At 38.8% G+C, this 24,262-nt stretch overlaps 1 long non-coding RNA gene across 1 annotated transcript in view; it reads left to right on the top strand.

The window, feature by feature from the left end:
• The window catches only part of LOC135315625 (uncharacterized), a 118,472-nt gene extending 94,210 nt beyond the window's left edge, over positions 1–24,262 (top strand). The window contains exons 13-14 of the long non-coding RNA XR_010375111.1: positions 15,985–16,087; positions 19,471–24,262. This is a non-coding gene — a long non-coding RNA (uncharacterized LOC135315625). The remainder of the gene's footprint in view (positions 1–15,984; positions 16,088–19,470) is intronic.

Below are 24,262 nucleotides of genomic sequence, written 5' to 3'. Positions count from 1 at the left end.
GACTGACCCGCCTATCCCATGAATACATTAATGCTCAGAAAAGTATTATTATTATTTCAGACAGTTCCCAGTCCCCCTAACTCAGTCATCTTCATGATCAAGTACCCAAACTGTAAAATTCTGATGATCAAAATACATGAAATTGCAAAGTAATCACAGAGAGAATAACGTGGCCTCGTAAGAGAGGAGACTACACAAAGACCACGTTACACAACCTCTCTGCTGTATGTAGCTGGTTTGACTATATCAGTAGTCGTCTGAAAACTGGTTTGTGAGGCAAGTTAGTTATTTTAGTTCATATGCAGAGGAGCTGGCAGAGAAGGGGACAAGTACCTCATGATACTACCTGATCTCCTTTGGGCAAGTTTAGTGCAATTAGTAATGACTAAATGGGCACACACCAGCTCCTTGGGAGACTTTTTCCCTTTTGGCTGTGCTGGAAGGGCACTGGCACACAGAATAGTGAGCACTGTGTCTTTGCCTGTCTGTTGTGTTGCCAGTCTAGGATTTCAGTTTCTGCAGATGATGATTTAGCTTCTTTCATTCCTATTAAGTTCACTTGAGAACATTTGTTTTGCACTTCGAATTGTAGAAGTGTATCTTGTCATTAAAATAACTTTATTGAAAATTTGGCCCCATTTAACCTCACAGACATATTTTTCCTCTAGTGGTGTCAAGATTAGATGATGTAGCATTTTAATTTGTCATAGATATGGCCTGACAATATCTACAAAATTGAAACACTTAACTGCATAATTCAGTATTCTAAATTCCGTGACCTATCCTTGGTGTGATACATATGATCTATAGCACTTCTGTCTATATCTCTAAGGCACATTGGTGCCAATTGATGGTGCTAAGGAGACACAGAAGGAAAGACAGCCACTTCGCTGGTATGTATTTCTTCTAGCCTTAGGATACAGCAAACCTCTGTGTGAACTCTCTAGTGCTCTGACTGCACCGATCAGAAAGGAGAAGATCCAGCAGTTCCTCACCCTCAAGCCATGCTGAACTGGGTACAGGTTACTCATGCCAGAGCAGTCAGGGATAGGACAACTGCTGCAAGGCTAACATTGCCTGGAGGCTTGGGTGGTCATAGGGACTGTTTCACATCTTGGTAGCAAAATCCCACCGTTCGGATGCCTCTAGCCCTGACAAATGCAGGATTTCTGACATACCTTCACAGAGGGGTAAATCTCAGTTTCTCTTGAAACCTACTGATAAGGACTGTACCTCACCCTGGGCCTTTTGAGTCCCCCGCAGGAATAACCAACACATTGGGACAGAATGGGACAGATATGTAGCTAATTTGTAGCCTGCTATCTCCATAATCCTAAACCATTTTAGCCATAACAGAGACAACTGTTAGAATTGATAGATACTAATTTCTACAATAGAAAGGGTATGGACTACTGCGTGTCATCTGGCTAAGTGCTAAAGCTCTGTCGCTACCTTAGCAACATCATTGCATGTCTTATCTCTATTATAGAAACAAATTAATGAAAAATTATATAGATTAAGGCAGGTAATATTCAGGTCCAGTTCTCTTCTGTAACAGAGAGGCTATCTAACAATGATAATTTCCAAATTCCAGTGTGTTTCTCTGTGCTTTCTGATTTGATATTTCAGTGTGCTGTCATTTGAAATTAATTGCAACTAATTAAAAATGATCCAGTTAGGACAATTGGACAATAGTGCTCTGGAGATTGCTTCATTCCCAGAGGTTTTAGTGGCTTGCTGCTGCAGTGGTTCAAGTCTTCAGAGGGGTGCTATACATCATAATGTCATTTTACATTGTTATTTCTCTGAAAGCAGCAATTTAAAAGAGTCTCCAGTGAACCCTGAGCAACTTTGCACTAAAAGAAAAATGTTACTGTTCAAGATCTGCAAAATATAAAATATAGATTCAAAGAAATCACTTGACATGAATAGTAGCATTAAATTTGTGCCATTATTTGCATGTAATATATAATGTTGTAGTAAAAGGCTAACAAAGCATTTAGGCTGCTCCGGGGCTCATTGATTTTCTGCACCTTTGTTCAAACTAGGTCAAAACCAATGTTGGTCTTATTTTATCACACACGTTTTTCTCACGTTTGAGTCTTACGTCTTAAAGTGATATAATGCTGTTTAAACCCACAACATATTGTGGCCTACAGCACCTATTTAGAGAAAAGCACTAGTCTTGTTTTGGTTTGAATTACCCTAACCAAGCAGCTGGCTAATGCGAACTAAACTTCAGAATATACACAGGGCCCATTTTTTAGTAACTTGGGTGAACCGAGGGCTTAATGGAATAAGGCTCACTTTCATGTTAGGGTGAAGGCCAGTCATTTAAAGAATTATGAAAATGAACCTTGTAAGCAGTGCAAGCGTGTGGCTCCAACACAGCTAAACAGCTCATTTGATATTCTCCCTCACCACTATAAGCAGAAGCATAGAGCCTACTAAAATTAGATTTTGTCCCAAGTCCCAAAGCAACAAATCTTACTGCCTGTGCAACCCATACTTAGCGAACTTTATTCGGTGAAGAGAGAGGGATGCAGAACTGAGGATCGGTATAGTTCTCAAAGAGGAAAAACACAAGCTAGAGGCTATTTTTAGACAATGATGAGGCTTTTAAACAGATCATATATAGTCCTGACATTTCACATAATTTCTCCACTGTGAAACGTGTTTTATCATTGAACCAGTTTATTTGTTATAGTGTGCGATCCTTCCTCCCACTACAGCACAGCTGGAACATCACCTCCTCTCAACGTATTTTGCTTTTCTAATTCATCTGATTTCTGAACAGGAGCATCAGTCAGTCTTTGGATGGCTTTGATTCAACACTGTGTTATTTCGTTTTTACGCAGCCATAATAGCAGAAAAATCAATGGAGTTGCCCTGACATACAAATGGAGTAACACATTGGCAGATCAGACCTATTGTGTCTATTTTGCTCGCAGAACCATTAATATGGTTTTAAAAACCTTCAGCAATGAGATAAGCAGTAGTTTATTTTCATACATATAATCCATCCTGTGTTCTAATACCTGTGCTCATATTAATGGAGAATGAGTGGATTCTTGACTTTCTTGTCAAGAAACTTTTGAGGAAAGTTATATTAAATCGTGTTTTAAAATGTGTGTATTTCTTCGTAAAACAGTCATCTCCATGTCTCTCACACAGACAGAACTGATCACATACAGATGTGCTAATGGATAAACTGCAGAGCCAAAAAAACAGAGACAAAATGCTGGTCCCACTAGTCAGCTGCAGTTTTACCTCTGACTTTGCTGGATTTAGGAATTTATCCTGGTGACCTTCTTTCTTTATTTATCCCAACTCAGCCACGCTAGCCAGTGTACACAAGTACCTGCTTCCACATAAGCATGGCGTTATTATCTTCATTACATCAACAGAAATGTCTCAGCATTTTTCTGAGACTATCCCAATATCCTCTTGCTAAATGCAAACTGAGATTAAGCAGACTTTACTTGCAGTGTGTTTTGTACATGCTGAAGCTCAGGTTTTGGCAGACCTCGAGAGAGAGAGAGTTCCAGAGAGAGTCAGTAGGAATGTTTTGTCCATCAAGATGTTTGAACCAGACAATAAAAGCACTCCAGGCAGTGGTAAGTTATAACCACCAGAAGATACAGAGAAAAAGGCAGTCTCGGAGATAACTGAATCCTAGACAATGTACTTTGGTTGGAAGATAACTCATGTCACCGCTGCTGCAGTTGGTTTTTAAAAAGTAATCTCTTTCTATTCAAGGCAGGGAAGAAAATCACTAAAACAAATAAATGACTGGGTGAAACTTAAAGAAGCCTCACATGCATTAGCCTTTATTTTGTTGGTAGACAGATATGTTTTGCTCGGAGGGCTGGTAACAGATCATAGACTTAAAGAGGGAACAAGTAGTCTCTCTTGGCTTCTGTCTCTTGTTTCTCTCTCCCCCCAACTTGCTCTCTTCCCCCCACCTCTTCCTCTGCAAGTTTTGAACCTGATTCAGGCTGTGATGTGACATCCACTGCAGAAACTGCTTCACTAGCTTAAGACAAAACTCCTGCTGGTTTTACCTCTTCCCCTGCCAAAGGTTATCGCCCCCACAGCAGTACAAAGTTAAGTGGATTACTTCAAAGTGTCTTCTATGGTAGGTTAAACTGCTTTGGCTGACTTTGCAACAGAGTGGGTGAGGATCACTCATCTGCCCCACTCTGCTGGCTCTGCAGGAAGCTGTGGAGAGCAGCACAAACAGCTGGTGGCCAGCACAAAGCTGGTGGCCCAGCCACCTCTGCAGTGAATGCCTGAACGCCTCCTCAGTATGATCATAAGCAAAAGTTAATAATTTTAAGTATCTTTTGTTCTAGATCCTCTTTACTAAGGTCTCTCTGTGTCACTGGAGCTGTGTACTTCCATACCCATTCTGAAAGAATATCTCAGGATCTCCTTGGTTTTAACCCACTCTCTCTAGCCACCCCTGATAGGAGAGGTAGTAGGGGCAAAAACCTTGACAGGTTAAATCTCTCAGACCCAGCTCCCACTTACTGAAGTTTAGCTGAATAAAGATAGCATGGCTTGATCTGTATTAAAGAACTGTCTTATTGTATTCCACTAGGGTAATCATTAAAATAATTTTACATAATTACATATACTACAGATTGCAACATAGGGGCAGACACACAGGGACTGGATAGGCACTGTTAGTACATATGTGACATTTCTGTAACTTTAATTAATAACAATGATAGGAAAATAGTAGCAAAGTCCCCTTCTTTCAACATCTCAGTGTAAACCTTCTGCTTTTGTATTCTGGCAAACCAGTAAACAGAAATCTGGTTTTTTGCAAACATTTTAAAGGCTCTGCTCCATGGCCTACACCACTTGGTGTATCTCAGCTCTTGTCATAATTTAAACAAACAGGCTATGTAACACATCTCTCTCTCAGTCAAATAAAGCAGACTTGGTGTGCTGCCAACTCTGCTGTCGTTTATTTGCTAACCCCAGGTTTTATTTATTCCCTGAATCATCAAACACATTGCAGAGAGTGACAGGAGCAGACAATATTACATCTAATACCTATATAATAACGTAAATAGAACATGGTAAATCATCAGGTACATTACTTGCCTGTTTTTAACTACCCCACTTCATTTTGTGCACTTGAACAGAAGTATAGTAAATGAAAAAGCTTTTTGTACAGAGCAGAGTTAGAGAGAATAAACCCATTGGATACTGAAGCCCTGTCATTTACATTAAGTGAAAAATACATTTTACATGATATACACCTGGATGTAACACAAGATTTGCTGGGTGGGCCTCATCCTATGCTTGTTATCATCTGTGACAAAATCTCTTCTGACTTCAATGCCTCGGGGATCAGCCCAGTACTGCCTAACTGCAGGATGCAGTCCTGTACGCTGTAACGGGTGCGAGGGTCTGTGATGGGCTGGAATGTTTGCTAGTGTTGAGTAAGAGTTACTGAGAGGATTTCTATGATCAAAGGGAGGGAGGAATTAAGGGGGAAAGAGGGGAGAAAAGCAATGTTTTGAAGTTCAGAAGTGTGAAGGAGAGCACTCTCAGTTTCCACAGAGAAGAAGAGTTCATGGTCACAGACCATTGTGTGGAGTAGGTAGGCAGAACAAGCGTGTAGGTGACAGCAAAGCCTTGCATTTGTTTAAGGTTTGTTGTTTAATGAGATTTGTCTAGCTAAGGTGTAGCTCAACTTGGTATCAGATTGTTTTCCATTGGAGAGTTGATTTAAACCTCACCAGATGAAGGGTCAGAGCTGACAGGTCAGTTACATGTCACTTCTAACTGAAGAGAGACATTATAATTTTTATATCTGTAGTATTGCTGTTGAAATACATTTCTGCGAACTGATTTCATGAAGAGTCTTCAAGAGCAGCATGCAAATAATGACGGGAAATTGACTGCCTGAAGACTTTTGTGTACAGTTTCTGACTATAAAGTTCACCAAACACTTACTTTCTTCTGTTTATTAGTTGGCCATTCCTGCTAGGTTAACATGGGAAGAGAAGGCTCTGCAGTACTTGGGGTTGTGCCTTGACCACATAATTGGAAAAGTAAATGGTTTCCCTATGATCAGAGTTGGAAACTGTGCCAAAATGACTGAGCTCCATTCAAAAACCCCTTCTCGTGAGTCATTTTGTGGCGATGCATGTTAAAAGAGATGGCAAAATACCAGGAGTAAAATAATCAGCACACCTCAGGCTGCTAATAATGACAAAATAAGTTTTTCCTACTGTGAAGCTGGCTCCTCAGTAGAGTCTTCAGGTTTACATGAGCTTCCTGTGCAAGAGTCTATACCAGAATCAGGCTGCTACTTTTTTTTCTTTAAAAATGTGTATTAAGAGCCCAGTTTATCTCCTGCCCTAAAATGTAAAGAAGCAGTGCTTAAATTTCCAGTTTGTTAGCTAGTCCCAATATCCTTTAGCATGTGTCCCTTAGGGAAATAATGTCTGCAATATTTTGCATCTGACAAAGAATGAATGGCAAAGCGCAGTTGCACAGGCTGGGATTCAAGAATCATTGGCCTCACTACTGAAAGCCATGAATCACTGGCTTGACTGTTCCAGGTCCAACTCTGGACACCCCTCTGTCCCCTAAACCCATCACAATATATTAATTTGTACTGAAGCTACTCATGCATTGTGCAATACGTTAATTTTTACTCTCTTCTGCTCATGTACTGTGCTCAAAAGACACAGCAGATATTTTTTCCTGCTATTCTAAAAAGCAGCAGAGGACTCTGTGAGTCCTCACAGATTTGAATGGAGTACATGGTAGGGAAAACAACAATTTCTCATCTTCAGCTTATCAGTGAGTTCTCCAGGATTTCAATAGCCATACTGAGGAGAGTATACCCCTTTATTTCTGAGGATTTAGCTCCTTCCTCTATTATGTGGGCTGGGCAAAGAGCATGGCCCTAAGTATTCTTCATGTGATTTATTCTACATTGACAACCACTTAAGTGGAGGCAAAGTTAGACCCAAAAGGCACAAAGTGATGAAAGCTGGAACTGAAAAATAGCATGACAGTCAAAATTGCTGAGTTTCACACAGCCCCTGCTCTGACAGTGTTAGAAAACTCTTGGTCTAAAAGAATCCCAAAGAGCCCTCTGGAAACCCAATCCCATGACTCATGTGCTCTCCTTGAAGGCTTTTTTCTTCCCCTCTACCAAATGACACCGAAAAAACCCTTGTGGACTTCACTACTTGTTGCAATTTGTCAGCTTTTAGTCAAAATATTTTCCATTTACAAGAGAACAACTTGTCTATATCCCAACCAAAGTTAAATGCACTATCATCTGCAAGTCAGGCTGGACTGTTTCTGACTGGATCATAGGCTGGATGGTCCCACAGGGGTGCAGAGCCTCCTTGGCAGGGGATGGGAAGGGAGTCAGAGGAGTTGTGCTACCTCAGGAACTTCACGAAGAATTAACTCTGGCTCAGGCACTGTTTCCCAAGGTCACCCAAAAGCTCAGATGTCACCTAATGAATCATCACTTGTGTGTTTGCCTAGCTCACTAGACTGGTTGAAAGACTGACAAGCCCATGCCACTGCATTATGTGCTGCAGGTGAAGCTAGGAGGGAGTGATTCTGGTCACTAGGTGTTTTATGACTGTTCCCATGCAAAAGTAAATGGGACCAAAGGACTACCCTTCCCTTCCCAGCAGCCACCCTGTGTTGATTCGTAAAGGCCAGATGCTATCTGATCTTCCTACTGGTATTCAGCTCAGAATGCAGTCATGATCTCAGGCCCTGAATACTCAAGCTCCCTCCAAGTATTACACAGAACCAAACGTTAGCTCAGCTACTAAAAGGAGGATGTATTGCATGCATAAATAAAACTTACCTGAGGACAGAGATATTGCTTTGACAATTGCTTTTCAGAGTAGAACTTCACAATAAAATGAAGAGCTAGGGAATTTTCTATATAAGGTTGGAAGTGTTTTAAAGACAGCTATGGCTAATCCATTGAAGCCAGTCAGTCTTTTCAAGTTTGTGTGTTCAAGGCCCTTTTATAACCCAACCAGTATTAAAAAAAGCATTTCCTGTGTTTTCCAACTCCACTGTCAACAGCTAAGATAATGGGTCATCATATGTATGCTTTTATCATCTTCTGTATGTATGAAGAGGCAAAAAATAAACTTAATTACTTTTTTCCTCTGGCATAAGAAATGGCATTCAGAAGGAAGGAAAACAAGGAAGAGAGCGAAGGAGCATAGGTAGGCCTTTTCTAAGTGATTTTCTAAAGAAAAAAAATTAAAATTAACTAATTCACCTTATGGCAAACATTGGCTAAAACTACAAAAATGGTGAATTTTGTTCTAGCTCGTGTTGTCTTCAGCATGCCTTGAATTCACTGCAAGGATCCCTGTGCTTGTGTGGTGTTTCTCCGACTACTTTGTAGGAGAAAGAAAACTTCAAAAGGAAATTTTCAAGCCAAGACTGCAATAACAAACTTTTGTGTAGTTTTATATGTTTTTATAATACAGCTCTAACGAAGGGTATCTTTTCTCTTCAGTCCCAATTTTCCTTTTTTTCAACATGAGAAAATTAAACCTGAAAGGTTGTATGCTGAAGTCCATGCTTATGTCACTGTTAAGTTTGCAGATGAGAAAATGAGAGGGGTTGAATTTTGCTCAGTGATGAGCTAAGTGTATTTTGTATGTTTACATACAGTAAGTATAAAAAAGTGTTTTCTCATTTCCTTAGATTTGAGTTTGCAGATCTGGTACTGCTCCCCTTGCTACTATACACAATAACCTTTTGTCTCTCTAAATTAGAAGCTCTACAGTCAACCGGGATGAAAATGAAGCTGTCAGCTACACTGTTAGGATTTTCTTCTATGTGACCCAAACAGTAGCAGTGTAGATTGCTCATCAGGAAATTCTGGTTCAAAGAAGTGATGTGGATCATAAAGCAGGCACCAATTTGTCACTGCATAGGTGCATAAACCTACTATCCTTTACATGCCAAATGGCCAAAAGGAAAATCAGCTGTCAGGAGGTTTTTTGCTATGTTTGCAAGGTCTCTGTTGCCTTGGTACCTTTATGGATCTAATGCTGCTGTGACCCTAAATCCACTGTTTTTTTCACTCTGTTATTGATGTTACAGATTGAACTCTGCATATCTAGCTGATGTTAATTCTCATGGCTTCTTAGTGCTTTCTTATAATAATATAAATTATTCGTGTAGTCTTACGTTGACTTTCAAAAACATTCTAGATTTCAAACACCACCTTACAAATACAGTGCAATAACCAACAAATTATTCCACCTTGATTGACGAGTGAGAAAGAAATTATTTTTTTCACTAGCTATTACAAACCTGAGGCAAATTCAAACTGACAACATACTGGTGGGAAATTTAGGGCCTGAATGTCCAGCATTGCATATTCCACCATCAGTTTCAACAGTGCATCATGGTAGTAAAATGATAACTCTGTTGTATGTTCCTTTGAATATCCTTCAGCATACTTTTACATGCAGGAAAATCCAGCCTTGTATACTAGTGTTGGGTACCCTGCATCTTCTATTTCGCTTTATTGTTCTCAACTATTTAATGGTCATTTCCTCAGAAAACACTCGTGCGTTTCTTCAGCTAATATTATTCGCTTGTAACTAGAAACATTACTAACATTAAAACTTTGTTTTGTGGTATGTTGCTTAGTAGATTGATTTATTAAGTTGCACTAAACATAAACCAGCAAAAAACATATATCCATAAAAATTAAGATGCTTTCTATTCTTAACCTTTTTACAAGTTTTTAAAGCAGGTTTTCAGCTTGTCTCCTTTCAAATAGCACCTAAATGGCATAGTTTATTTTGGATGATTGATTATAGGAATGTTGTGCATGCAACCAAAGCACGGTATTTTAGATCATGTCTTCTTTTCACTTTTAAGGAATGAAATGATCTTTATATCTTGAAATGTTTTATCATTTTGAAACTGAACCAGTTATCTGTACGAGTTCAGTGTGTGGCTCTTTAAATGATAGAATATTATCAGGACTTAATAAAAACAAGCACAGCTTCCTATTACAGCTGTATTTCAGAAGCAAAACAAATGGATTAACAAGTTCTCAATAATGTTATCATTAGTTAACCGTATTAGTTATAAGCCTTCTGCTAAAAACAGTTAAGATGATGTGATATTTTAATACTACATTAGTGGCTCTTACGTGAGTCCTACTGCTAAATACCTTACAGAAATTTCTCAAAGAGATTTTTTATCATTTATTTATAAAAACTTGTTCTCTGCGAAGACCAGACAATAGGAATAAAAGTAATATATCATTTTACTCTTAATTATCAATTAGTCTGATGGGACCGTTCTTATCCTTTTAATGGTGGTCTTTGTCCTAATCCATACCCCTAGCAGGCACAAAAGTGAGCTATTAGAGGCACTCCTGCTGTTTTTTGCTCACTGTGTGTTTTTGTTCCTTCGTTTCTTGGAGATAAAAGTGAAACAATCCATCCTTTGTCTATTTAGATTGTGATTATTTTTGCACAAGTGCAGCTTCTTACTAGGACTTGGTCTACATGGGAAAATTTTGGTAGTACAGCTATATCCAAGACTATTTTTCCCCTTTTATTTCATTCCACCACAGCTGTGCTGGCAAAACTTCTACCTGACATGCACTTATACCGCCACCAAGAAATACCATTGGTAGTTTTGCTAGTATTGCTTGAGAAACAGGTTTGTTTCTTTTGCCTACCTAAACCCTACCCCTTCAGGACCCATTACTTTCCTCCTGCCTTTGCTAGTAAACCTTTGTAAGAGTAGTCATGTCTAGGAAGTACTAGGACACAGGTTTGGAGGAGGACTAGCTCAATGACACCATGATCTCACTAAGACATTATACAGTATCACAAAATCCTATGAGAAAGATCTCTCTTTCCTGTACTTCCTCATCAGTGATTCTTTCAGTCCTCTAACCACCCTTACTGATGAGCTCCACAGACGTCTGCAGCCCGTCAAAGATTAAGTAATTTGTTATGTAGGGCTTCAAGTATGGGAGTACTGAGGGTAAAAAGGACAGTGACAGAAAAGGGAGAGTCTTCACAACCCCAACATTAAAAACATACCATAGATAGAAAAAACAGATTCTTAAGGATTCTTGGTAAGTAATGTTACAATCTAAGTCATAAAATCTTTAAAAGCTCTTTAAAGGTCAGTGGATTCCAGTAAATTTGACATTAGTACTTTGAGGTTTTGAAATTAATGCACTTACTGAAACATTTTATTAGCATTTTTTATTTTAGTTAATAGATGTGATTTTTACAAAAAGTAGATCTTTGTGGTCTACTTCTTCAAGCTGACAGTGTGTCAATCAAAAATAAGTCCAGCTAATAAATTACTATGACAAATAAATTAAATGCTTTTGTGGTTAGTTTAGTGTTTTCCTAAAGTCCCAGCACAGTCCAGGAAGTATTCTGCCTTCTCTCTTAACCAAACTCACTGATTGCTATGCGTCAGCCACAGGCAGTCTCTAACATTGTTTTTGCCTTGTTCTTACGATTTTACTGAGATGCATCTTAACCCACACTGGCTTAAAAACAAATGCAGGAGGCAGTGGTTGCTTTTAAAGTTATTACCCAAAATATTTCCCTGGTGAAACATAAACACATATTAAATAACATGACATTAATAATTGCATAAAAGGAATGTTCAAAAAATAGTTTCAGGAGAGAGAATAAACCATTAATGAATTACTACATTAGTGAAGTAGTTTGGGTAATAGTTGAGATGTTTGCACTAAGTTGATAAATGCTGCGCTAGTAAATCACTTGCATATATCTTCTTTTCTAGCCTTAGTTCAGAGTCCTTTAGATCTACAAAGGTTGTAGATAATTTTTGCACCCACTCAGTCAATGACTGGCAATGCGGCATGTAGCCGCAGTCATTCATTCTGTCAGTCAGCAGCGCTTGATAATGTGCCTGTCAATATAATTCAGTGCCTGTTCAAGGAAAGTGACACTTTGAATAGTGGACACTTTTCAAAAGCATTCATACAGGGTCAGTTCCATGATAAATAAATATATCTCGTGTTTGGAACAAATAGGCAATACGCAGGAGCTGGAGTCTGAGCAGAAATACATAACCGGTCTGCAGGACACAAGAAACTGCAATGAGGAGTGAATATCATAAATGCAACTTTGCTTTTTCATGTCGTATTAATTATGGGGTAATGGATAATAAAGTCTTCAGGATCCTGCTTGGCTCAGTGGAGCCCTGATCCGTGACTAGGGGCACTCTGCACTACTACCCTACAAATGAGATATTAGAATAACACTATCAATAGTTCTTTAAACCCTATAAAAAAGGGCACATATTTTCATTGCTGAATGAAAAACACAGGCAGAAATCTTTAATTACCACTAGCAGGATGTTAAAGAAAGTATTTATATGGCATACAGCGTTTAGTTTCTAGTTTCTATTAATACAGGCTGAGAATGTGAGGAAGAAATATGCGATAGTGACAGGATTTTTAATGGTACCTCACCTTAAATGCATTTTAAAATATGTAAATCAATAAAAAAATTATTTGTAATAGCAGACTAAGAGTGCTGGTTAGCCTTACTGCTGAATGAAATGTATGCTACAAGCCCTATTACCATACATCGTGGGAGCTGTAGTTAGGATTAATCTGTCAAAAGGGATGGTTTAGTGTTGATGAATATGACATGTGACCATTAATGATGTTGATTTTATCTCCTGAGATTAGCATGATTTACTTCGGATGGATAATAATGTCATTTGCTTGATGCAGTAGATCTGTTTATGAGCTGATTAAATTGTAAGGCCTTGCTTCATTTCATGCTATTTGGTTTACAGCTTCATTACTGCAATCACAAAAGCTGTGGAAATGTCCCACATCCCATGTCATAATAAATCATTGTTTAAGATTGCAGCTATGTATTTTAGCATTTCAGTTTTGCACGGACCATGCATTCCTTAACAAATATGTGATTGGGAATACATTAACAAGATATTCTGGAACATACTGCTGCAGAAATGTAGAAAATCAGCCTGAATCTTTTAATTGAGATTAAGGAAGCACTTGAGTAATTAGCTGTAACAAATTACCTTATTATTTAGACAGTGAAGTAAACGTTTTTGTTGCAAGAATGATTATCATAAATCTGCAGAAAAGTGACAGTCAAACAACCATAAAGGAAACTTGTAAGCAAACTACATTTTCTGCCTATTACCTTTTACATTTAAATAAAATTTATCAGAGACGTACTCTAAAAAGAACGTATTTGTTGTTTAGGGTTAGTATATGTTACAAGCTATACCATCTGTAGCTGCTGCACTGGGAAGAGTATATGCATGTAAATCAGAAAGGGGGGAAAAAAAGAATCTGTTAATTATAATGGCAAATGCTAATGTTGCCATAGTTAAGGCTGTGTCAACGTTTTCATTATAAACCCGGTTATAAAGGAAGAAGGAGAGAGGGAGGGTGGTAATCAGCCATCAGAGATTGCGGTGTGCTAAAATTTTGTATACAAAAGGGCACACTGAGCTCTCACACCATGTAAGTCAGAGGTATCTGTGAAGCCATGCTTGCAGTCCCAGTGAGAGGAGGACCAGGGCCAAGCTCTCAGCTTGGGAGCGATGGTGACTTTTGGTTGCAATAATTTTTTTCGCATTTCACATAAAACAATATTGCTACTTTTATTGTACAAATGAAAAAAAGGGTTACATTTATCAGTCAAATGGGGCCTTTCAGAGCTTGTGGCTTACCACTGGCTGAGTTTGATAACTACAGTTGATTAAGTCTTGGTTCATGTGCTTAATTTTAATGAAAGTTTTTAGAAATTTGAAGAGCATGCTTTAATAATTAGCTTAACTTGCGTGTTTTATTGTAGTAGAATGGATTTTTTTTTAGTTCTTTCTCCTGCCTTTTTTTTAAAACTTCCAAGTTGGTTCCCAGTGGATGTCATGGAAATGTCTCAAGTTACTTTACATGTGAATTCTGCTGGGTTATAATATGGTCAAATGTGAACTTTATAGTGGATTTGTGAACTTCACACACACACACACCCCCGCCTTAGCTTTTACCTAGCAAAACTCTGCTCTCCACCTCAAAACGTTGCAGTTGGCAGATGAAGAAGCGGGAACCCCAAGAGGAACTCTGCTCGTGTGTAGTCATATATGTGTGCTTGAATGATATTCTAGGTCAGGCCCAGAGGATCCAAGGATTTCCAAATATGTTGCAGCAATGACCACGGTCAAGATTTTTTACAAATGATTCATGACTTGGCTATTCTGGTCACCCAGCCTGAGACATTTTGAAAAGCCTGGGTTTTTTCTTGTTTGGTTGTTTGTTTTTAATGGTTGATGCATGAAATGTTCTGGAAAGTGGATTCTTTCAGGAGAGTTCATGCTGTGGATTTGGAAAGAGGGGACAGCTCTAAAGCTTGCACCTCAATTCTGTCTGGTGGTTTGGGGACAGATTTACTGAGTTGATTTAGTTTTCCAATATATTTTGGCTGCTGGGCACAGATCTACCACCTTTGACATTTTGCAGAGCCAGTCCCTGTTGACATTGGTAAAGTTAATGAAAATGTTTCACATGTTGAAATGTTGATATTTCCAGGAACATTTCAACTAATCAAATGAAAACAGTGATAAACACTTTCTCCTGTTTTCTAAATAACTCTAGACCTAAGTTAATGAAAACATATATTTGAAAATAAATTATGAATAAGTTTATCTTTCACCAAAAAAATGTAACTGTTGGGGCAAAAAGAAAAGAGGAAACCACACTTCGGATCTTCATTGCTTCAGGAAACATTTGGTAATATATTGCATCCCTGCTTAAGTTGGCTGAAAAGTTATTACCACAGTTTCACGGTTTTATGTTTTATAACTTTGAAATTAAACAAAACAAAGGCTTCCTCTCTTGATGAGCTGCACCTTTTGACAGCAATTTGGTTTCCAGCCAAAAAGAAAATGCAAAGGCAGAATTTTTCAGGGTGCACATTCTTTCACTGATATTACTGTTGAAACTAAAAGAAGAATGCCTTTGAAAATCCCAACTGCTGGCTTCACTAAAAACATGTAATTTCGCTATCCACCTGCCATTGATGGTTAATTTAATGTAATTTATGCATAGAACAAAATCTCTTTCTAGCGCTATGAGGTGGAGAGGCTATCAGCCAGGGTGATAGTGTAATGGTAGTTTTGTAGAGAGACCTTTAACCTGAATAGCTGAAGTCATCTCCACAGACTTTAGTAACCACTATTCATATTAACAAGGACAAAAGTACTACGGACATATAATTTCTTAGTTCCCTTACAAGCTGTCCCCAATGTGCCCTCTTCCGTTCCTCAGACTCTGTGATGTTTGGGGAATTCTGGCTGATGCTTTGAGGTTGTTTTTTCTGAAAATGGTGGCACTGGGTAACACATATGTGTCTACCTTACTGGTAAAGTTGCCACTGTGGTAGGAGTGAACAGACTGGTCTTCGTGCCTGAACCCTGAATAAATAATTTATACATTTGGAAAGTTGATGGTTGCTGGAAGATGCTTCATCAGTCTTCTCTGCAGGTGCCTTTGAGTACGACAATTATTGAAATAGGACAGAAAGAAGTAAAATGGGTTTAGAATTTTTTGGATGGGTGCAATGAAAGGACAGAAGTTGAATCTGAGTGGAAGGGGGGAAAACCTATGCAGTATTTTGCAACAGGAGAACTGGTTTCACTGCAGGTCTGTTCACTGATAAAGGAAGCAAGCTAATCTGAAAATAATAATTTAAAAGAAAATAAATTGTGGGCTGTAGCAGAAGGATTGGGAGCAGCTCTAGGCCAAAGCATTTTCCAGACTGGTGTTGAAACTCAGGCAGGAGAATACACTTTTAGTCTGGCTTTGGATCTTCTACATAGAATATTCCTAAACCCAAGGTATGGTCTGCAGATATTACACCCACTGCATTTGAAGATCTAAATTGTATATTCCAGATCACCTACATAGCTGGAGCTCTTGGGGACCAAGAAAACTCTGGTATTTTGGAAGACAGCACTGCTTGTGAGAACTTACACAAATTGGATTGCAGAATTCCAGGTAGAAAGCTGAGTCCACCAATGTATTAGCACGGTTTTCTGTTTCAACACTAATCCTAGCAGGGATATTTTCCCATATTTAGGCCATTTATGTTCTTTTGCAAACTTGCTGATGTCAGCAGAGTTGGGCAGGCATGTACCAGGACCAAATTTTCTTGAAAAGGTTTTAAGGAATCAGCACACCCTAAATCCTTGGCTGTTCTAGGAGGCATCCAAATGGCTGCTGAGGAGGCTCAAAGTTGTAAGCAAAGAAAATCTACAAGGCAGTGTGTGTGCATGTACTTAGATTATGTCCATTGTGAGCCTCATAATATTTAGAGGCTGCTTGATGGTACTTACAGCAGTGAGTTCTCAGCAGCTTTATGAATCAGAACCATGTGTCTTCTGAAGAAAGATTCCTAAAAGACATCTTGTTAGATTTCAGGATGAGAAAAATCTCTATGATGATGCAGTCTGATTATATGTATTACCGGGGCCACAGAATTTCATCGAGGAGCTCCTGCATTAAGGGTAACTCTGTTTGATTGAGCTAGCTAAAGAATATGAAGAGAAATCAGGGCAGACAATTTGTTATTTTCTCCCTTCGTAGAGTTTAAAAATAGGTTTTGCAAAAAGCAATTGTGCCTTGTTCAATTATTGCATTACCTCTAACACAGAGACTGCTGTAGTCAAGCCTTTTAATGAACAAATTTTGTAGAATTTAGGGTCTCTGAAGTGTAAAGCCACAACAGAGTGTGGCTCTTAATGTGCCATATAAGCATTATGCTGCTTGCTTTCTCTATCAAAGCTGGCATGTATCAGAATGCAATAAAAGAAAAACTATTTCATTCAAAATTAAATGGCGACATCCAATTAAAGAACAGACTCAAGTCTGAAACCATAAAATCCATTGAAAGTTTCTTTCTGTTTTAGAGGAAATGTACGAATTGCTAATGGAAGAGTTACTCTAAACGACTGGCTACTAGTTAACTATTATGTGTTCTAGCAGGATTTGTGGTTGGATTTTTTTTTTTTGTCATTCCTCCTCCTCAGAAGATTTGGAGAAAAGAACAGAAAACTGTTGAAAAGATTTGCTTAGGCTTTTATCTTTTGAATCAGTGTCATACTAACAAAAAGATGTTTTGAAGTCTTTAACCATTAATTGACTAACTGGTTTTCTTTAGACATAAAACTTGTCAAGGCCTTGATTGTTGTGAATCCATGGTGATAGATTCTGGCTGACTGCCTAAGTACAAGGTCTCTGAACACTAGGATAACACTTTCTGAAACAATTTGGGCTTATCCTCCATAATGTCATTTAAACAAACTTAATTGACTAAAACTTTCATTTCTGTGCATTCTGTATGAGGTACTATTTGAGAGAAGAGGCCTTTTAGGAACAGACCCTAAATGACAAAATCTGACCTCTACCTAGCCTTAGATTTCTCAGTTCTTGTTTATTTACACAAAATAAGCCAATATTAACTGCATTAAAAATTCACTATAAGCAGAAAGCCTGTTATATGCTCTCATTTTCCTTTAGTGAATAACCTTTAGAATGGGTCCAAACGGAGACTCTCCGAATAGCATAAAATTCACACACTTCTGCAGTAAGACTTATCATGACCTTCAGATAATTGCCCATGCATGTTAGTCAGTAAGCTTGTTGTATATGAAAGGAATGAAAGATTTCAGGCTGAAAGTTAAGACTTCTTCTTCTTGTTGTTGTTGTTGCAGAAGAGACTGAAGAGATGCTCCTGGAATGATTTTCTTAAATGCAGAGTTCTGGGCATGCTCTGAATTATACACCTACCTCTACAGAATAGCAATTTGCATTTTCCACTTCTCTTTCACTGATAAAATGATTTGGTTTTGAGTGGAAGTAGTATGTCAGATCTAAATAATACACATGACTGATAAAACTGTACTCTAACACTACTTCCAGGGAACATGAAAACTCTGGGATGAATGTTTTATCCCTAGGAAGTCTTCAAACATCAGAAGGTAAAAGTTCTTAGCACCTAATAAGTTTTGAACGGCCCACACTACATAAGCTGGTGATAGTACTCTACTCTGTAGTTGTCAGGGCCCTCAGGGCTCTAACAGGCCTTAATGGCCCTCACCGGCTTCATCCAGGGTCTCCCCAAAACCCTGCCCACAGACCCTGGAGCTCCCTCAGTCCCTGCCTGAGCTAGACCATAGGAGTGCCAGTCTCTGGCCTGGCCAAGGGCCCTACTGATCCTGAGCCCAGCCCATGGGCTGATGACCTTGGCCTCACCTTGTCACCATGGACCTGCTCAGAGATCATGACCAGTTACACTCACTGGGTCTGATCCTGACTTGCAGATAGACTGACAGCTTGACCTTGAACCTGCCTCATCACCACAAACTTGTCTAATGATCTGAACTCCTGGTTGAACATCAGCTGCTATCTATGGTCCTGCCCTGCTTCCTCCCTGGGACAGCCAGGACCCTGCCCTGGTGACCGTGTCATTGCCCTTGGCTCCACATTCCCTGCTGGAGCAGCTGCCTTTGCTGCTTCCTGACATCAGTACAAAAGGTTTTCTCTTACCAAAACAGTATCACAGATAGGACCCGTAGATGAATCCTTACCCTGCTGTAGTCAAGGGGTGACTTCCAGTGATGTTGTTGATCTTTTTGTTTGGGAATGTCACTAAGCAGCCCATCCAGTGAAGGAAGCTCCTGTTAGCGGTGTACTTGTTTCATGGGCAGAGGATTTCTGTCTCACAATTCTTTTCCTAGAACAACCAGAGTTTTAACATAAACATCCCATTTTCTTTCAGTCTTTCTTTAAAAAATTATTCCAAAAGAGAAGTTTAGCCTAAGCATCTTTGTAATGAGTTAAAAATCACTGAGTTTGGACTTGGCCTTAACAGGCATATTTCACTACAGACAAAGTCTAACTAGAACCTGGAATAATGTTGAATAATCATTTTTGTCTCTTGGATGCATAGAAGTATTGCAACTCTACTGCAAACTTAAGTGCCAAGCAACCACTCTATTGCTCAAAGGGTGCCAATCAACATACCAGTTATTTCTCCTAAGAGAATGCAGCTATTATTAGGGGTTATTGTTAGTATGGAAATCTTTCAGATTTAAGGAATTTTTTTATATTTTGTTCTGAATTGACTTAGGTTTTCCTGACCAAACCAGAAAAAAACCAAATCTCAATCTTATTTGAAGACAGTTTTTAACAGGGAAAATGTTGTTCCAGTTTTCAATTCATGGAACACATATTCAGAACTATGTTTTTTCTTTACAAGTTTTATATACACCATTCAACATGAAGGCACAGTGTCCTTAGGCTAACTTTTTAATTTATCTGGACAGGATGAGACTTTCTGAGTAACAGTGTCTTGCCATTGTCTTGCCATTGTTTTACAGAATCAAGTCTACTGAGAGCATGCAGCAGAGAGCTTAACTACGCAGCTGCAGAACAGTGAAAGAGAGTGTCTTTGAAGGAAAAATGGTGCTGCCGATGGTGCTGCTAGGATGCTGAAGTGCCCAGTGATTTTTGTGTTATCTTGATGTGCTGCATCTGTACGGCTGAAAATTAGATGCAGAGTGAAAACTACTACTGAGGAAAGGCTCAAGACCCAGTACCAACCAGAAGACAGCATCTGTCACCACTGAAAAAAAGGAGGTGTAGTCACTCTGGGGCTGTGTGCCCCATCTCCACTATAAGTGGTAACCTGTATGAAGGAATAATGAGGGAATGGAGTGTGCTGTTGTAGCATATTGTTTATTTACTGTTGCTTTCTTCTAACATTATAAAATAGTTTGAACATTATGAAAGTTTTCTGATATAACTTCATGACCCTTCCTTTTTCCCCAAGCACTTACACCTTAACATATTTTACAATTTATTAACAAATAAAAAAGTATTGAAATACCAAATACTGTAATGAAAACCATTACAAAAATCCCTTCTGCCAGTAGTAAATAACAAAATTGAAAAGGTATGTGTTAAAGGAGCATTAATGTCAGGCAATGCAGTCTTATTGGTAGCGATAGCAGAGAGCTGAGTGGTTGCACAGGAATTAGTGAGAACCATGGATAGCTGTTCACTGCACAAGTTCAAGGACTTGTTCCTCATGTGTCAGTCACTGCACAGCTGTAAGTGTGAAATGTATGTTAAAGCAGGGTTCAGTAATCTAAGTTAGTGGGACAGTAGTCTAATCCTCCAACTGCTGTCAGTTCTGCTCCTTCGTCCCTGGCTCAGCATCAGAGAACGAAGGGGCCACAGTTTCATCCCTGCTTTCTCACTTCCCTCTCCCTCTTTTACACTTTTCAGTTCCTTGCTGAATGAGAGGCGCTGGTTCAATCTGCATTTCAAGTCTTTATGCATTTCTTGCCATAGGTCATCCAAGAAAAATCTCCCTGTTGGTTCCCCATCTGCTCTCCAGTAACGTGGGTGTTTGACTCAGACCTATCTAAGGTAGAAAGTCCTACCAAAGCAAGAAAAGAACAAGTGTCTTTTATCATTGGAAAGACAGAAAAAAAAGCCTTTCCTTCTATACTAAGCAGCTTGCAAGTCTAAAAGTTGATAATTTTACACAATTAATATGTCTTTATTTCATCTCTGATCATTCACCTGTTCAAAAGCTTTTTCAGGCCAGTTTACTAACTCACAGACAGAACAGTAATTATTGTAGATTTAAATCACCTAAAACCAAAAAACTGTCAGGCCTGACCGTTGCACAAGGGGATCAGGCTAAAAGGCTGACACATTGCTACTTTTTCAGATTAGTGAAGCCTTGGATGCAGGATTCCCTCCATCATTCCTAAAATGATGCTAATCCCTAGACCTAAGGTTTTGCAATTCTATAGCTGGACAGCACCTATACTAAAAGGATTTTCTATTGCTGCTGTCTGCTTAGCAGATTAGTTATAGGAGGGGACTCTATAGAACAGGCCATGCTTGACCTGCACAGAATCTCCAGCTGTCTTGCATTTTTTCTGTTTAGAAAATTCTCAAGCATTAACAATTAGCAGTGGAGAAACATTAAAATTATGTCTATATTTTAGTAACCATGTCTCCATTTTTCCCTTCTGAAAAGGGAAGGACCGGTGGCCCAAGACAGTTGTGACTAAGGAATTTCTTAATTTAATCTTTAATTTAATCCGCTGTGACACAACATAGACTTTGCCATAAAGCTAGCACTAGTAAAACTATATTTAGCAGTATAGCAGTAAGACAAAGTTATACAGTGCAAGTGCATGAAGTATGTACTCATGTCTCCTATAATTCCAGCTTTGATTTTTTTCCTTTTTTTTAGTTATCTATTCAAGTATAGCTAGAAATAATTAGCTGATTTTAAAACCATTTACCTCACTTTGAAGCCATCTGGGCCCACTTTAACTTGGTGGGCTAGAGGTTATAATAGAAGAAGAGTGGTGCCAAGGAAGTAGCATGCCTTCTCCCCTCAGTGAAGTTAAGGCATTTCATAGTGTGATACACTATAAAAAATGACTCTGTGAGTCACAATCTGGAAAATGCTCCAATGTATAGTGCAGTTGGTCTGGAACAATAGTAAAGATGACAACTTCTCACCAACTAAAGCTCTTTGTGGCTTCGCCTCTACCTCTTGCCTGAACAGACCCTTGGTACTGGGTCCCAGACCTTCCCATTTACTCAATATTCTGAGTCCTATGACTTCCTCTTTTTCCCGTTTTGCCCTCTGCAACCTATTATTCCCTATGCTGCCTCAGACCATTCCTTTTATGTCCTAAGACTCACACTATGCTGTTAAAGACTTTGCTTGTGAGACTGCAATCTCCATGCTGATTGAGGGGTGGGGAAGGAGAAGGTAGGGCTCTCTTAGTCCTTTCAACAGAGGAAGGAAACAGATAATTTTTAGAACTGCTTTGGTCTCTTTATTGTGCAGGATTTGATGCTGAAAATCTTAGTTCTCTCAAGACAAAGGCTAATCATTTATTCTATCACCTCTTTTGCTTTTTCTTGCACAAGCTTTCATACAGAGCACAATTGCAGATGTCCCTCCCGAAATGACACTTTCTGCTCTATTCACACCAGAAGGCAATCCGAACTCGCATGTGATTCTCCATCCTCCTAGCAACTCATAGAGACATCTGACCAGAGACTGCTGAGGTACAGACAGCTGGAAGATGCAGTATCTTATACAGAGGAGGAATGTGGGCATAAGTAAACAGAAGGGCCAGAAATATACAGAATTGCAGAAAAATCCTCACCCTAGGGAACTGTGGAACTGACGCTGGAAGACTGTCAAGTCAGTGTGTCCCCAGAATGAGAGGACATGGGTTCAAGCCACACACAAATCCAGATTTCAGAGGCTTGAGCTCAGGTAAGACTCTGGATTCCACGAAATTTATAAGGAAAGTACAGGAAATCTACAGTGATTTCATGTGTTTAAAATCTGTTCTCAATCAAACTAAGACAAATTAGCTTCAACAGAAAAAAAAAAAATCCTTGAAAGGATTCCCAGAATTTTGAATGAAGATATTTTTTAAAATTCAAGTTTAAGATATTACTGTACTTGAAAATTATTTCAGGCTGAGGCAGGGTGTGAGTTTAATGGTAACAGCCATACAAAAATATTCTACGTATAGAAGCCTATCACATAACATGATTACCTTATTCTACTTTGTATTCTAGAACAAGCATGTCTGCACGAGAAGTTATTCAGTAAGAACGCTGCTTTTATTCTTGAATAATTCCATGTGCAGTCAAGCCTTTAGTCAAATCAGCACAACTCTGTATGTAGATAAATCGTCAGTCTATCCCTGCTTGCATTTACAGGAAATCTGTATCTCTGTTACTAAATGCAGCTGACAGATCCAAAAACATCACATTTGTCTGCAGAATAAGCATAGATCTTACAAGCCCCCACCCTTATTAACCTACTATTTCCTGTGTCCTTTGGAGGTTTTATGAACTGCATATCCTTCATATTCTGTGTTCAATGTCATTAGCAAACTGGTAAGTATTATGGAGAGAAGAAAAACTTTTTTTCCTCCTTTCTTTGCTGAATAGCCAAAAGGGAGAGTTTTTGAGTGTGACAATGCTCCACTATCCTTATATAAAAGTCCAGAAGAAAGCAAAGTTGCTTTCCTTTGCGGAGGGGGAATATCTTTATTCTAGTTCACTAAAAAAACACTGTTAGACCCTTTAACCATAAAGGCTTTCCTTTCTTCACATGGTCTAAGTATTTGTGTTTGTCACCTGTGTTTGCCTAGTTCTGTCAAGAGTGCTGTCTTAAAGCCTTAATTAAACATTGATGTCCAAACCCCAGAACTTCCACAATTACATTTCTATTATTTATCTCTGTTACTGATTTTAGCTGTGGTTACTTTTTAGAAAAGTAAAATAGCAAGCTATACATTTCAAGGAAAACACAAGATTAATTAATGTATACAACTGGGACCTGCTGCTCATGATTTAAAATATCAGTAAAAATTCATAATATGGTTATTTATTTAATTTATATTTAATAATTTATTAATTACATTTAACTATTATTCGTTAAAATTGTTAATGTTCTCCTTTGTGTAGTTTTTGTACCTTCATTTTAATAGTCTGTTCTAATACAGGGTTCAACAATTCAAGTACACACTGGGTGGCCTTGTTAGCATCTTTCTCTAAATACACAAGTATATCTTTTAATTCAGTTGTACCTAAAAGTTGCCACCACCAAATGGCTACTTTCTAGTCCATAAGAAATTATGTGGGGCTGGCTGTTCAGGTATATTTAACATGAACTTGCCTCAGCGGTATTCTCAGCAGAGACCAGCTCCTCAAGAGCCCATGAAGATCGATCTGCTTTTTTTCCTACTGCAATTACACCTCCAGCCCCGGTGCTTCCCCCCGCAGACTGGAAGGAAGAGGTCAGTACTGTTATCACATTTACAGTTTACATGCTGTGGGCAGGAGTCCGCATCCCTGTTTAATGTCACAGCAGACCATAGATATCAGGCATTACACAAACATTCAGCGATAACGTTTTTCAGAAGCGTGCGAGCCCCAGACCAATTGGTTTTCTTGCCAGGGGAGGTCATTCTAGCTTTCCAAAATAGGATCAGTGAACAAGATAATTCTTCCATTTCAGTTATGTTTTTGTTCTTTAAATGTGTATCATCAGCCTTACCAATTACTGGCTATTCTGACCTATGTATGGCACAGTAAAATAAAGATGTA

This window comes from Phalacrocorax carbo, chromosome 13 (assembly GCF_963921805.1).
Source record: "Phalacrocorax carbo chromosome 13, bPhaCar2.1, whole genome shotgun sequence".
Lineage (NCBI taxonomy): Eukaryota > Metazoa > Chordata > Aves > Suliformes > Phalacrocoracidae > Phalacrocorax > Phalacrocorax carbo.
Note: the sequence above shows the minus strand (reverse complement) of the source record. Positions and strands in the feature narration are given on the sequence as shown.